Raw genomic sequence first — 14,927 nt, forward strand, 5'->3', positions numbered from 1 at the left:
TGGATCGGGGATCCGCCCCCGACGATTGCGCCTCGCGCCCCGACATCGGTGCCCGTCCCCGATGCCGCCTCACTCCGTCATCGGCCTCCTTCTCGCCGTGATGCCAACGCCGCGTTGCCGCCGACCCAGGCGACCCCGACGCCCGCCTCGCCAACCCATCACCGAACGCCATCGCCGCCGTCCTCTTCGTCGCCGGTGCCGCGTCGTCGAGCCCCCCCCCCGAGCCGACTTAGCACCTCTACAGGCTCATGGTGAGCCCCTCTGCCGATTCCCCGCCTCTCCCCTTCGAGTTCCTCGCCTTAGGAGCCTCGCCCGAGTTAGGCCACCATGGCCGGAGCTTCGCTTCGTGCGTGCCTTGGCCGCGCTCCCACGCGCCTCGGGACCCTCCCCGCGCCCGCTCACCGCACTCCCTCACCGCGCCCCGCGGCCCCCCCTGTCGCCGCCCTGCGCCCACGCCGGTGCCGTCCCTTGGCCGCTGCCGCTGCTCCAGTCGAAGCGGCGCCCCTGCCGAGCTCGCTCCTCCCTCCGTCCGCCCCTGTTCCGTGCGCCGTCGCAATCCCCGTCCTCCGCCCGGTTGGCGCCCGGCGAGCCCCGCCGTGGTCACCAACCCCCCTGCTCCGACGATCTGCCGGTTCCGCCCGCCCCTGTGGTGCGCCCGAAAGAGCGGGTGCTGGGCACCGTTGCGCCCGCGCCCGTTCGGGCGACAACCGCGCGGCCATGCGCCCGAAAACCGCAAGGCCCCCTGGGGCCAATGACATGGGGGCCCCAGCCCCAGAACGTTTTAATAAAAAAATGAAATAAAAACAAATATATAATTAATTAATTAATTAAAAATTAATTGATTAATAATTAAAATAGTTAATGAATTAATTAAGTTAATTAACCATGTTTAATTAAACTAATTAAGTAGATAGTTTAATTAAACCCTAATTGGACTAATCAGTCAATGACGAATGGGACCCACACGTCAGTTGACCAGTCAACGCCTCTGTTGACTGCTGACGTCATGCTGACGTCAGCATGCACTGTTCCGGATAATGTTGAATTTAAATAGTTAAATAAATCCTAAAAATGAAATTAAGTCTTTTAAAATTAATATAAAATAAACCGTAGCTCAGATGAAAAAACTTTGTACATGAAAGTTGCTCAGAACGACGAGACAAATCCGGATACGCAACCCATTCGTCCGCCATGCATCCCTAGCATAGAAAACACGCAACTTTCCCCCTTCGGCTCCTCTGTCCGAAAACGTGAAACACCGGGGATACTTTCCCGGATGTTTTTCCCCCTCACCGGTATCACCTACTACCGCGTTAGGGCACACCGAACACCGCGTATTGCCTTGTTATATTTTGTGATGCTTTGTTTGCTCCGTATTCATTGTTTCATCCCCCTCTTATCTCTGGTAGACTACGAGACCGACGCTGATGCCACCGAGTACGACTACGTCACCGACGACCCCTCCTTGTCTGAGCAACAGGCAAGCCCCCCCCCCCTTGATCACCAGATATCGCCTATTCTCCTCTATACTGCTTGCATTAGAGTAGTGTAGCATGTTACTGCTTCAGTTAATCCTATTCTGATGCATAGCCTGACATTGTCGCTACATCTGTTGATACCTTACCTGCAATCCTAAATGCTTAGTATAGGATGCTAGTTTATCATCATTGGCCCTACATTCTTGTCAGTCTGCCTTGCTATACTATCGGGCCGTGATCACTTGGGAGGTGATCACGGGTATATACTATACATACATACATACTATACAGATGGTGACTAAAGTCGGGTCAGCTCATTGAGTACCCGCAAGTGATTCTGACGAGGGGGCTGAAAGGACAGGTGGCTCCATCCCGGTAGAGGTGGGCCTGGGTTCCCGACGGCCCTCGACTGTTACTTTGTGGCGAAGCAGCAGGGCAGGTTGAGACCACCTAGGAGACAGGTGGGCCTGGCCCTGTTCGGCGTTCGCGGATACTTAACACGCTTAACGAGATCTTGGTATTTGATCTGAGTCGGCTACGAGCCTATACGCACTAACCATCTACGCGGGAGTAGTTATGGGTATCCCGACGTCGTGGTATCAGCCGAAGCACTTCGTGACGTCAGCGACTGAGCGGCGCGTGCCGGGTTGGACTGCGTTAATGCAACTTCCTTTGTAATGGAGGTTGCTAGGTCTGCTCACCGGCCGCGTACGCAACGTGCAGGTGTGCTCAGGGCGATGGGCCCAGACCCCTGCGCGGTTAGGTTTAGACCGGCGTGCTGGCCTCTCCGTTGAGCCTAGGTGGGGCTGCGACGTGTTGATCTTCCGAGGCCGGGCATGACCCAGGAAAGTGTGTCCGGCCAAATGGGATCGAGTGTGCTGGGTTATGTGGTGCACCCCTGCAGGGAAGTTAATCTATTCGAATAGCCGTGATCTTCGGTAACAGGACGACTTGGAGTTGTACCTTGACCTTATGACAACTAGAACCGGATACTTAATAAAACACACCCTTCCAAGTTCCACAGACAACCCGGTGATCGCTTTTCCGCAGGGCGACGAGGAGAGGATCGCCGGGTAGGTTTATGCTATGCGATGCTACTTGGAGATGCTACTTGGAGGACTACAATCTACTCTCTTCTATATGCTGCAAGACGGAGGCTACCAGAAGCGTAGTCTTCGACAGGATTAGCTATCCCCCTCTTATTCTGGCATTCTGCAGTTCAGTCCACTGATATGGCCTCTTTACACATATACCCATGCATATGTAGTGTAGCTCCTTGCTTGCGAGTACTTTGGATGAGTACTCACGGTTGCTTTCTCCCCCCTTTTTCCCCTTTCCCTTCTACCTGGTTGTCGCAACCAGATGCTGGAGTCCAGGAGCCAGACGCCACCGTCGACGACGACCCCTACTACACCGGAGGTGCCTACTACTACGTGCAGTCCGCTGACGACGACCAGGAGTAGTTAGGAGGATCCCAGGCAGGAGGCCTGCGCCTCTTTCGATCTGTATCCCAGTTTGTGCTAGTCTTCTTAAGGCAAACTTGTTTAACTTATGTCTGTACTCAGATATTGTTGCTTCCGCTGACTCGTCTATGATCGAGCACTTGTATTCGAGCCCTCGAGGCCCCTGGCTTGTATTATGATGCTTGTATGACTTATTTATGTTTTAGAGTTGTGTTGTGATATCTTCCCGTGAGTCCCTGATCTTGATCGTACACATTTGCGTGCATGATTAGTGTACGATTAAATCGGGGGCGTCACAATATCCCTTTTTGATGATGCTTGCTATGATTGTGGCCAAGATGCCAATATGAATTATGCTTATGGAGATGAACTTGCTATAGTTCCTTATGTTAAACATGAAATTGTTGCTATTGCACCCACGCATGATAGTCCTATTATCTTTTTGAATTCTCCCTACTACACTATATCGGAGAAGTTTGTGCTTATTAAGGATTATATTGATGGGTTGCGTTTTACTACTACACATGATGATCTTGATAGATATAATATGCATGTGCTTGCTGCCCCTACATGCAATTATTATGAGAGAGGAACTACATCTCCACCTCTCTATGTTTCCAATATTATAAAATTGCAAGAAATTGTTTATACTATGCATTGGCCTTTACTTGGTGTGCATGAATTGTTCTTTTATGACATGCCTATGCATAGGAAGAGAATTAGACTTCGTTGTTGCATGATATATGATACTTTGTGCTCACTACTAAATTACAAATCATTGTTAATTAAAATTGGGTTTGATATACCTTGGGATCCGGGTGGATTCATTACTTGAGCACTATATGCCTAGCTTAATGGATATAAAGAAAGCGCCACCAGGGAGACAACACGGAAATTTTAGGGAGTCATTTATTTCTGTTGAGTGTTTTTATATAGTTTAAAAAACAAAAAATAAAGAGGTGGACCTAAAAACTTTTCAAAAAGGAAAGTGAAAGTGAGAGAGACAAGCATTGTTGAAGTGGGAGAGCTCCTTGAACTTTGTTCATGCTCACAGAAACTTTGTGAATCTTGATTACAGAAACTTTTCATCAAAAATAATTATCCCCTTGTACAATTACATTGTATTATAAAAATAATGTGCCACGGTTTGCCTTTAGGATGTTTACAATGCTTGTTGGTTTGTACGGTGTAGGACAGAAACTTTGGATGTAGTGCTCGATTTTACATTTTTAACTAGAACGTCAAATGGTTCTGATTCCTTTCGCACTGTCTTTATATAACTTGTTTATTTTTCCTAATTTTGGTAGAATTTGTGGGTTAACAGAAGTATGGTTAATGTTCATATTTCTACAGACTGTTCTGTTTTTGACAGATTCTGTTTTTGATGCATAGTTTACTTGTTTTGATGAATCTATCAATTTATATCAGTGGATTAAGCCATGGAAAAGCTATATTACAGTAGACACAATGAAAATACAAAGTATGAATTGGTTTACTACAGTACTTAGAGTAGTGATTTGCTTTATTATACTAACGGATCTTACTGAGTTTTCTGTTGAAGTTTTGTGTGGATGAAGTGTCTAATCAAGGAGGTTTCGATATGAGGAAAAGGAAGAGAGGCAAGAGATCAAGCTTGGGGATGCCCAAGGCACTCCAAGTAAATATTCAAGGATACTCAAGAGTCTAAGCTTGGGGATGCCCCGGAAGGCATCCCCTCTTTCTTCAACAAGTATCGGTATGTTTTCGGATTCGTTTCATTCATGCATTATGTGCAAGTCTTGGAGCGTCTTTTGCATTTAGTTTTCACTTTTCTTTTATGCACCATTCTGGTATGAGATAGTCCTTGGTTGATTTATAGAATTCTCATTGCACTTCATTTAAATCTTTTGAGTATGGCTTTATAGAATGCTTCATGTGCTTCACGTATATCGTTTGAAGTTTGGATTGCCTGTTTCTCTTCACATAGAAAACCGCCACTTGTAGAATGCTCTTTTGCTTCATTTATATTCGTTAGAGCATGGGCATATATTTTGTAGAAAGAATTAAACTCTCTTGCTTCACTTATATCTATTTAGAGAGATGACATGAATTGATCATTCACATGCTTAGTCATAAAATCCTACATAAACATGTAGATCGCTCAGTATGATATGTTTGATTCCTTGCAATAGTTTTGCGATATAAAGATGGTGATATTAGAGTTATGCTAGTGGGTGGTTGTGGATTGTAGAGACACTTTTGTTGAGGTTTGCAAGTCCCGTAGCATGCACGTATGGTAACCGTTGTGTGACAAATTTGAAGCATGTGGTGTTTCTTTGATTGTCTTTCTTATGAGTGGTGGTCGGGGACGAGCGATGGTCTTTTCCTACAATCAATCCCCCTAGGGGCATGCGTAGTAGTACTTTGTTTCGAGGGCTAATAAACTTTTGCAATAACTATATGAGTTCTTTATGACTAATGTGAGTCCATGGATTATACAAACTTCTACATTTCCATCATTGCTAGCCTCTTTGGTACCGTGCATTTCCCTTTCTCACCTCAAGAGTTGGTACAAACTTCGCCGGTGCATCAAAACCACATGATATGATACGCTGTATCACACATAAGCCTCATTATATCTTCCTCAAAACAGCCACCATACCTACCTATCATGGCATTTCCATAGCCATTCCGAGATATATTGCCATGCAACTTCCATCATCATCATATACATGACTTGAGCATTCATTGTCATATTGCCTCGCATGATCGTAAGATAGCTAGCATGATGTTTTCATGGCTTGTCCGTTTTTTGATGTCATTGCTATGCTAGATCATTGCACATCCCGGTACACGACCGGAGGCATTCGTATAGAGTCATATCTTTGTTCTAGTATCGAGTTGTAATATTGAGTTGTAAGTAAATAAAAGTGTGATGATCATCATTATAGAGCATTGCCCCATAAAAAAAGAAAAAAAAAAAGGAAAGGCCAAAGAAGCCTAAATAAAAAACGGGGCCATAGAAGCCCACCCAAAAAGAAAAAAAAGAAAAAAAGAAAAAAAGAAAAAGAAAAATAAAAGGGGCAATGTTACTATCCTTTTACCACACTTGTGCTTCAGAGTAGCGCCAGGTTCTTCATATAGAGAGTTCATATGTTGTCACTTTCATTTACTACTGGGAATTTTCATTATAGAACTTGGCTTGTATATTCCAATGATGGGCTTCCTCAAATGCCCTAGGTCTTCAAGAGCAAGCAAGTTGGATGCACACCCACTTAGTTTTCAGTTTGAGCTTTCATACACTTATAGCTCTTAGTGCATCTGTTGCATGGCAATCCCTACTCCTCGCATTGACATCAATTGATGGGCATCTCCATAGCCCGTTGATTAGCCACGTCGATGTGAGACTTTCTCCTTTTTTGTCTTCTCCACATAACCTCCATCATTATATTCTATTCCACCTATAGTGCTATATACATGGCTTGCACTCATGTATTGCATGAGGGTTGAAAAAGCTGAAGCGCGTTAAAAAGTATGAACCAATTGCTCGGCTTGTCATCGGGGTTGTGCACGATGGGAGCATTTTGTGTGACGAAGATGAAGCATGGCCAAGCTGTATGATTTTGTATGGATAAGCTTGATTTGGCCTTGTTGTTTTGAATATACATGATTGCTTTATTGGTACGCTCGAAGTATTATCGTTTTTATGTCAAATGATAGACTATTGCTTTGAATCACTCATGTCTTAATATTCATGCCATCATTAGACATATGATCAAGATTATGCTAGTTAGCATTGCACATCAAAAATTATCTTTTTTATCATTTACCTACTCGAGGACGGGTAGGAATTAAGCTTGGGGATGCTGATACGTCTCTGTCGTATCTATAATTTTTGATTGTTCCATGCCAATATGCTACAACTTTCATATACTTTTGGCAACTTTTATACTATTTTTTGGGACTAACAAATTGATCCAGTGCCCAGTGCCAGTTCATGTTTGTTGCATGTTTTGTGTTTCGCAGAAACTCCATATCAAACGGAGTCCAAACGGGATAAAAACGGACGGAGAATTATTTTGGAATATTTGTGATTTTTGGGAGGAAGAATCAACGCGATATGGTGCCCGAGGTGGCCATGAGACAGGGGCCCACACCCACTCCAGCTGGGCGCGCCCCCACCCTCCTGGGCCCCTCGTAAGGCGGTTGATGCCCTTCTTTGGCCGCAAGAAAGCTAATTTTTGGAAAACGATCTGGGCGAAGGTTTCAATCCAATCGGAGTTACGGATCTCCAAATATAAAGGAAACGGTGCCAGGGCAGAATCCCAGAACGCAGAAACAGAGAGATAGATCCAATCTCGGAGGGGCTCTCGCCCCTCCCAAGCCATGGGAGCCAAGGACCAGAGGGCAAACCCTTCTCCCATATAGGGAGAAGGTCAAGGAAGAAGAAGAAGAAGGGGGGCTCTCTCCCCCTTGCTTCTGGTGGCGTCGGAGCGCTGCTGGGGGCCATCATCATCACCGCGATCTACACCAACACCTCCGTCATCTTCACCAACATCTCCATCACCTTCCCCCATCTATATTCAGCGGTCCACTCTCCCGCATCCTGCTGTACCCTCTACTTGAACATGGTGCTTTATGCTTCATATTATTATCCAATGATGTGTTGCCATCCTATGATGTCTGAGTAGATTTTCGTTGTCCTATCGGTGATTGATGAATTGCTATGATTGGTTTGAGTTGCATGTTTTATTATTGGTGATGTCCTATAGTGCTCTCCGTGTCGCGCAAGCGTGAGGGATCCCCGCTGTAGGGTTTGCAATATGTTCATGATTTGCTTATGGTGGGTGGCGTGAGTGACAGAAGCACAGACCCGAGTAAGTAGGTAGTTTGCGTATGGGATAAAGGGGACTTGATGCTTTAATGCTATGGTTGGGTTTTACCTTAATGATCTTTAGTAGTTGCTGATGCTTGCTAGAGTTCCAATCATAAGCGCATATGATCCAAGTAGAGAAAGTATGTTAGCTTATGCCTCTCCCTCAAATAGAATTGCAATAGTGATTACCGGTCTAGTAATGTAGTCAATTGCCTAGGGACAATTTCACAACTCCTACCACCACTTTTTCCACACTCGGTATATTTACTTTATTGCATATTTATCTAAACAACCCCTAGCTTTTATTTACATGCTCTTTATTATCTTGCAAACCTATCCTACAACACCTACAAAGTACTTCTAGTTTCATACTTGTTCTAGGTAAAGCGAATGTCAAGCGTGCGTAGAGTCGTATCAGTGGCCGATAGGACTTGAGAGAGTATTTGTTCTACCTTTAGCTCCTCATTGGGTTCGACACTCTTACTTATCGAAAGATTTTGCAGGAACATTGATTCCTTCCAGGTGCGGCAAATCCCGGGCACTCGATACGTCCTACTTTGTAGCACAAGTCATGCCGAAATTCACGGAAAATTTTGGCATGACCTTTGCTATGGACAAATCGAGCACCTGAAATTTGCCAGAACGGAAATGAATCAACATTCCGGCAAAACATAGGCCACTCGACCTCATTCCCTGGAAACAACAAAAGGCCACTTGGGCACAATCGAACCACTTCAATGATAAGATATAACATGACCACTTCAATGAAAAGATATATTCAACAATAAAAGTCTAGTAAGGGATCATCTTTAAAATAAAACTTGCCTAAATTCTTTTCCTTGAAAAATAGTGGTATTTTCAAAAATCAAAAACTTTGCAAAATGACCTCACCAAACACTTCTCTGCCTAGGACAGAATCCAAATTATGTTGATCTAGCTATTCCTCTATCACACACACACAATATTTTCTCTAACCTAGCCAACCTACTTAACCTAGCTTGTTAACCTAACAAACCAAATTAACCTACCTATTTAACCTAGTTAGTTAACCTAGTTTACCAAGATAATTAACCTAATTAAATAAGTTAACATAGCTAGTTCTCTGTCAAAGCCCTAAATAAATTTTTGCACTAACCTAGATAATTAACCTAATTAAACTAGTTAACCTAACTAGTTATCTGTCAAAGCTCTAACTAAATTTTTGCACTAACCTAGATAATTAACCTAATTAAACTAGTTAACATAACTAGTTCTCTGTCAAAGCCCTAACTAAATTTTTGCACTAACCTAGATAATTACCTAGTTAAACTAGTTAACCTAGCTAGCTAGTTCTCTGTCCAGTGTTTGTGCTATGCATGAGAGAGAGAGGACGGGTGGGGGCTTACAGAGGATGGCTCTGGTGGTGGCAACGGAGGCAGGGGCGTCTCCGGTGACGACGAGGGAGGATTCGGTGGCGTCGACAGTGGCTCCGGTGGTGTTGATGAGGCCGCGCGGCTTCGGTGGCATCGACGGCACGCGGCTCTGGTGGCTCCGGGGGCATCGACGTCGGCAGGTGACGGCGGCGAAAAGGGGCAACTGCGAATCGGGGAGACGATGGCGGGGTGGGTCGAGTGATTCGGGGGAGAAGTGGTGGCCGGGGGGAAACGGTATTTGGGTTATGTCAAACTTAGCGGTAGCGCATTTCACAAAACGCGCTATAGCTAAGGTAGCTATAGCGGTTTTCACAAAATGCGCTACTGCTATGGCTATGTAATTTCCTCTTATTTCCTTTTATGTTTCTATAGAGGGGGTCTAAGAAACGCGATGCAGCTATATTAGCTATAATGCCTCTTGTGATCACACGCTACTGCTACATCATTCTCCTTTTTTGCTTTTTCATTTATTTTGCTTTGCATTTTATTTTTTCCTTTCTCCTTTTTCTAATTCTTTCATTTTCATTTACTTTTCTATTTGTTTTTCATTTTATTTCATTTCCATTAGCAGTAGAGCATCTCTTCGAAAATGCGATGCTACTTAGTTCCTAGCGGTAGTGTGCTTCTTTCGAGCCCGCTACTGCTATGTGTAGCCTATCGTCTTAGCGATGGGAATATTAGTCGTAGCGCGTTTACGCATGAACGCGCTACTGCTAAAATTTTATCTGTAGAACCCTTTTACCTCAAACGCTATTGCTATCTAGCACTAGCGCCCTTTTTTGACACGCGCTACTACTAAATTTCTGTGTATAAGGTTTTCCCTAGTAGTGGATATGTGTTTTGCTTGGAGCATCATTTTGTTTTATTTTGTTTTTCTTGCTGTTTGAATAATAACCCAAGATCTAAAATTCTTAAATGTTAGAGAGTCTTCACATAGTTGCGTAATTATTCGACTACTCATTGATCTTCACTTATATCTTTTGGAGTAGTTTCTCATTTGCTTTACTGCTTCACTTATATCTTTTTAGAGCACGGCGGTGGTTTTATTTTGAAGAAATAAATGAAATCTCATGCTTAACTTATATTATTTTGAGAGTCTTATACAACATGGTAATTCGATTAGGTTATGAATTTAGTCCTAATATGAATGGCATCCTAGAGGATTATAATAAAAACTTTCATATAAAGTGCATTGAATACTATGAGAAGTTTGATTCCTTATGATTGTTTTGAGATATGAGAATGGTGATATTAGAGTCATGCTAGTGGAGTAATTGTGAATTTGAGAGATACTTGTGTTAAAGTTTGTGATTCCTGTAGCATGCACGTATGGTGAACCATTATGTGATGAAGTTGGAGAATGATTTATTTATTGATTGTCATCCTTTGTGTGGAGGTCGGGATCACGTGAAGGTTAACTCCTACCAACCCTTCCCCTAGGAGAATGCACGTAGTACTTTGTTTCGATGACTAATAGATTTTTGCAATAAGTATGTGAGTCTTTATGACTAATGTTGAGTCCATGGATTATACGCACTCTCACCCTTCCACCATTGCTAGCCTCTATAGTATCGCGTAACTCCCGCCGGTCACCCCGGGCATAAAAACTGAAGACCGAAGACCGAGACCGAAAAGACCGAGACCGAACCCGAAAAGACCGAACTAGAAAAGACCGAATCAAAAACGGTCTGCAAAAATAGAAGACCGAACTATGTATAGTCTGTCCGGTCATGTTGTTCTGAGGACCGAATAGCCCGTATAGACCGAATTACTAAAAGCCCATCCTAATTCCTAAGGCCCATCTAGCCATCCCAACGGTCACACACAACTACACGACCTCATGTCCTCACTTCACGATTCACAGGAACCAGCCGGCACCTGATTCACTTCCGTTCCTCTTTTTCTCTCCCACTACTAACCCTAGCCGCCGCCCGACGCCCGCCGCTGTGGCCCGATGCCTCGTGAGACGTGAGCCCGTGACGATTGACGACTGCGGCACCGAGGCGCGCCACGCGCCGCGCGCCCTGACCGATGAAGACTGGTGCCCACAGCGGCGACCCTAACCAGTGAAGAGCGGTGCCCCGAGCGGCAGTCCTGACCAGGGAAGACCGGCGCCCCGCGTCGACAACCCCGACCCCCCGTCGATCGCTCCACTTCCCACGACGCGGTCGTCCGCCACCGGTGCTGCACCTCCTGACGGCCGGTTCAACAGATGCAGTCCATCACCACCACCCGTCCTCTTCCACACTATTCGCTGGCTCGCCGCCTGCTGCCATCTTTCGGTTCTCCACATCGCAGCTGATGGTGACTTACTTCATCTCTCTATGTACATATATATGATTCCCATGAAATCAGCACTCCAACTGGTATTTTGTAGGCAATACATGCCTTGCTTTGTGTCAAATGTTAGCACTTGCAGACAACAAATAGAACTCTGTACTACACTTAACTAGAGGAGTGTCAAATTTTACCACAAGGTTATTTGTGTGGTCATTTGGGTTGTTTTGCAAACATAGTAATTTGTTTTCTACTTATTTCTGCACTTCAACTTGTATCCATGCAGCCTTGTAAAGCAACACTTTAAAATGGAACATTCAGAGTGCGGATTTGGGAAAGATAACTGAGAAGAATCACACACTTTAGCAGCTTCAATACTTTAGTACTACTAGAGTAGAGAATAAATATCTATAATCCTCTTTGTTATTGCAAGTTAAATGCTGAGTACAGAATTCTTATGTACATAGTAAAGCATTTGTGCTTGTTTCCTAAAACTAGATATGTACATGGTATATATCATTTTGGTAGCTGATACGAGATACACAAAGACGGGTTATATGCACTTTATGTTCTGATTTGCTCATGTCAATGTTGTTTGACAGACCATTGTCCTCTTTTTTGTAGATGTTTCCTTACCGGATTCTAAATATGATGAGGAGTTGAATGAGAAAGATGCCGAAGCAAAAGGTGCCAATCTAGAAGATGCTCAAGATGACAAGCCAAAAGAACGGAAGTAAATGGCATCATGAAATCTTATTGTTGGACCATGAATTACGAATCTTCTTACTTATGAATCTTGTCACTTGCTGTCAAGTATAAACATGTATTGGTATTTTGTTTACTTGCTGTCAAATATACTGGGAGTAACTCGTTGTAGCAATTAATTTGGTCTGTTTGGTTGGGACTGAAGACCGAATAGTAAAGACCGAAGACCGAATAGTGAAGAACCGAAAAGACCGAAATTAATTTGGTCTTCAATTCCGGAAGTCCGAATTTTTGGAGGACCGAAAAGACCGAACCGAACAAACTGAAAAGACCGAACGCCCGGGGCTACCCGCCGGTACCATACACCCAGCTTATACCTTCCTCAGAACAGCCACCATACCTACCTATTATGGCATTTCCATAGCTATTCCGAGATATATTGCCATGCAACTTTCCTCCGTTCCGTTTATTATGACACGCTTCATCATTGTCATATTGCTTTGCATGATCATGTAGTTGACATCGTATTTGTGGCAAAGCCACCTTCCATAATTCTTTCATACATCTTGCTCTTGAATCATTGCACATCCCGGTACACCGACGGAGGCATTCCCATAGTGTCATATTTTGTTCTAAGTATCGAGTTGTAATTCCTGAGTTGTAAGTAAGTAAAAGTGTGATGATCTTCATTATTAGAACATTGTCCTGGTGAGGAAAGGATGATGGAGACTATGATTCCCCTACAAGTCGGGATGAGACTCTGAACAAAAAAATAAAAATAAAAAGAGGCCAAAAAAAGAGAGGGCCCAAAGAAAAGAGAGAAAAAGAGAGAAGGGGCAATGCTACTATCCTTTTACCACACTTGTGCTTCAATGTAGCACCATGATCTTCATGATAGAGAGTCTCCTATGTTGTCACTTTCATATACTAGTTGGAATTTTTTGTTATAGAACTTGGCTTGTATATTACAATGATGGGCTTCCTCAAATGCCCTAGGTTTTCGTGAGCAAGCAAGTTGGATGCACACCCACTTAGTTTCTTTTTGAGCTTTCATACACTTATAGCTCTAGTGCATCCGTTGCATGGCAATCCCTACTCACTCACATTGATATCTATTGATGGGCATCTCCATAGCCCGTTGATACGCCTAGTTGATGTGAGACTATCTTCTCCCTTTTTGTCTTCTCCACAACCACCATATTCTATTCCACCTTAGTGCTATATCCATGGCTCACACTCATGTATTGCGTGAAAGTTGAAAAGTTTGAGAATACTAAAGTATGAAGCAATTTCTTGGCTGAAACTGGGGTTGTGCATGATTTGAATATTTTGTGTGATGAAGATAGAGCATAGCCAGACTATATGATTTTTTAGGGATAGCTTTCTTTGGCCATGTTATTTGAAAAGACATGATTGCTTTGTTAGTATGCTTGAAATATTATTGTTTTCATGTCAATATTAAACTTTGGTTTTGAATCTTATGGATCTGAATATTCTTGCCACAATAGATAAGATTACATTGATAAGTATGTTAGGTCGAATTCCACATAATTTTTTTTGCTTTTATCATTTACCTACTCGGGGACTAGGAGGAATTAAGCTTGGGAATGCTTGATACGTCTCCAACGTATCTATAATTTTTGATATACTCATGCCATGCTTATAATCTAGGTGACATTAGGGTTTTTGTTGATTTGTGCCTTAACGTGTTATTTTACTATGAACTCTAGGGCTGTTTGTTACACTTATAGGAATAGCCCAATGGATTTATCGGAAAGAATAACTTTGAGGTGGTTTCGTACCCTACAATAATCTCTTCGTTTCTTCTCTGCTATTAGTGACTTTGGAGTGACTCTTTGTTGCATGTTGAGGGATTGTTATATGATCTAATTATGTTATAATTGTTGAGAGAACTTGCACTAGTGAAAGTATGAAGCCTAGGCCTTGTTTCGAAGCATTGCAATACCATTTTCGCTCACTTTTGTTACTTGCTACCTTGCTGTTTTTATAATTTAAGATTACAAAAACCTATATCTACCATCGATATTTGTAACGCCCCGGATTCGATGTGCCAGGTGTCTGCCAGTTATTCGCCGCCATTGCCACGTCATTTGCTTGCGTGTTGCATTTTATCATGTCATCATGTGCATTGCATGGCATACGTGTTCGTCTCACGCGTCCGAGCTTTCTCCCCGTTGTCCGTTTTGCAATCCGGCGCTCCTATGTCATCCGGCGTCCCCTTCTTGCCTCTCTTTGTGAGCAGGTGTTAAACTTTCTCGGAATGGCCCGAGGTTTTCCAAGCGGCCTTGGTATAGCACCGGTAGACCGCCTGTCAAGTTTCGTGCCATTTGGAGGTCGTTTGATACTCCAACGGTTAACCGCGTAGCCCGAAACCCCCCTTTTCTCTTTGCAGCCCAACACCCCTCCAAAGTGGCCCAAAACCCAGCAAACTCCCCTCCATGCTCTCGGTAGTTCGATCACGATCGTGTGGGCGAAAACCACTCCTCATTTGGACTCTCCTAGCTCCCTCTACCTATAAATAGGTGCTCTTCATCGGATTTTCGCGCAGTCCAACCCTAATCTAGGCCCTCTCCGCAGCCGGACATGTCAGACCTCCCCCGGATGCGTCCGCTCTGCCGCCCTCCGCCAATCGCCCCCTGCCACGTGGTGCCCCCGTGCCCACCTCGCCACCGGCCCGCGGAGCCCGTCGCGGGCCCGCGCGGGCCCTCGCGCCGCC

The sequence above is a fragment of the Triticum dicoccoides genome, chromosome 7B, assembly GCF_002162155.2.
Source record: "Triticum dicoccoides isolate Atlit2015 ecotype Zavitan chromosome 7B, WEW_v2.0, whole genome shotgun sequence".
In the NCBI taxonomy this organism is placed as follows: domain Eukaryota; kingdom Viridiplantae; phylum Streptophyta; class Magnoliopsida; order Poales; family Poaceae; genus Triticum; species Triticum dicoccoides.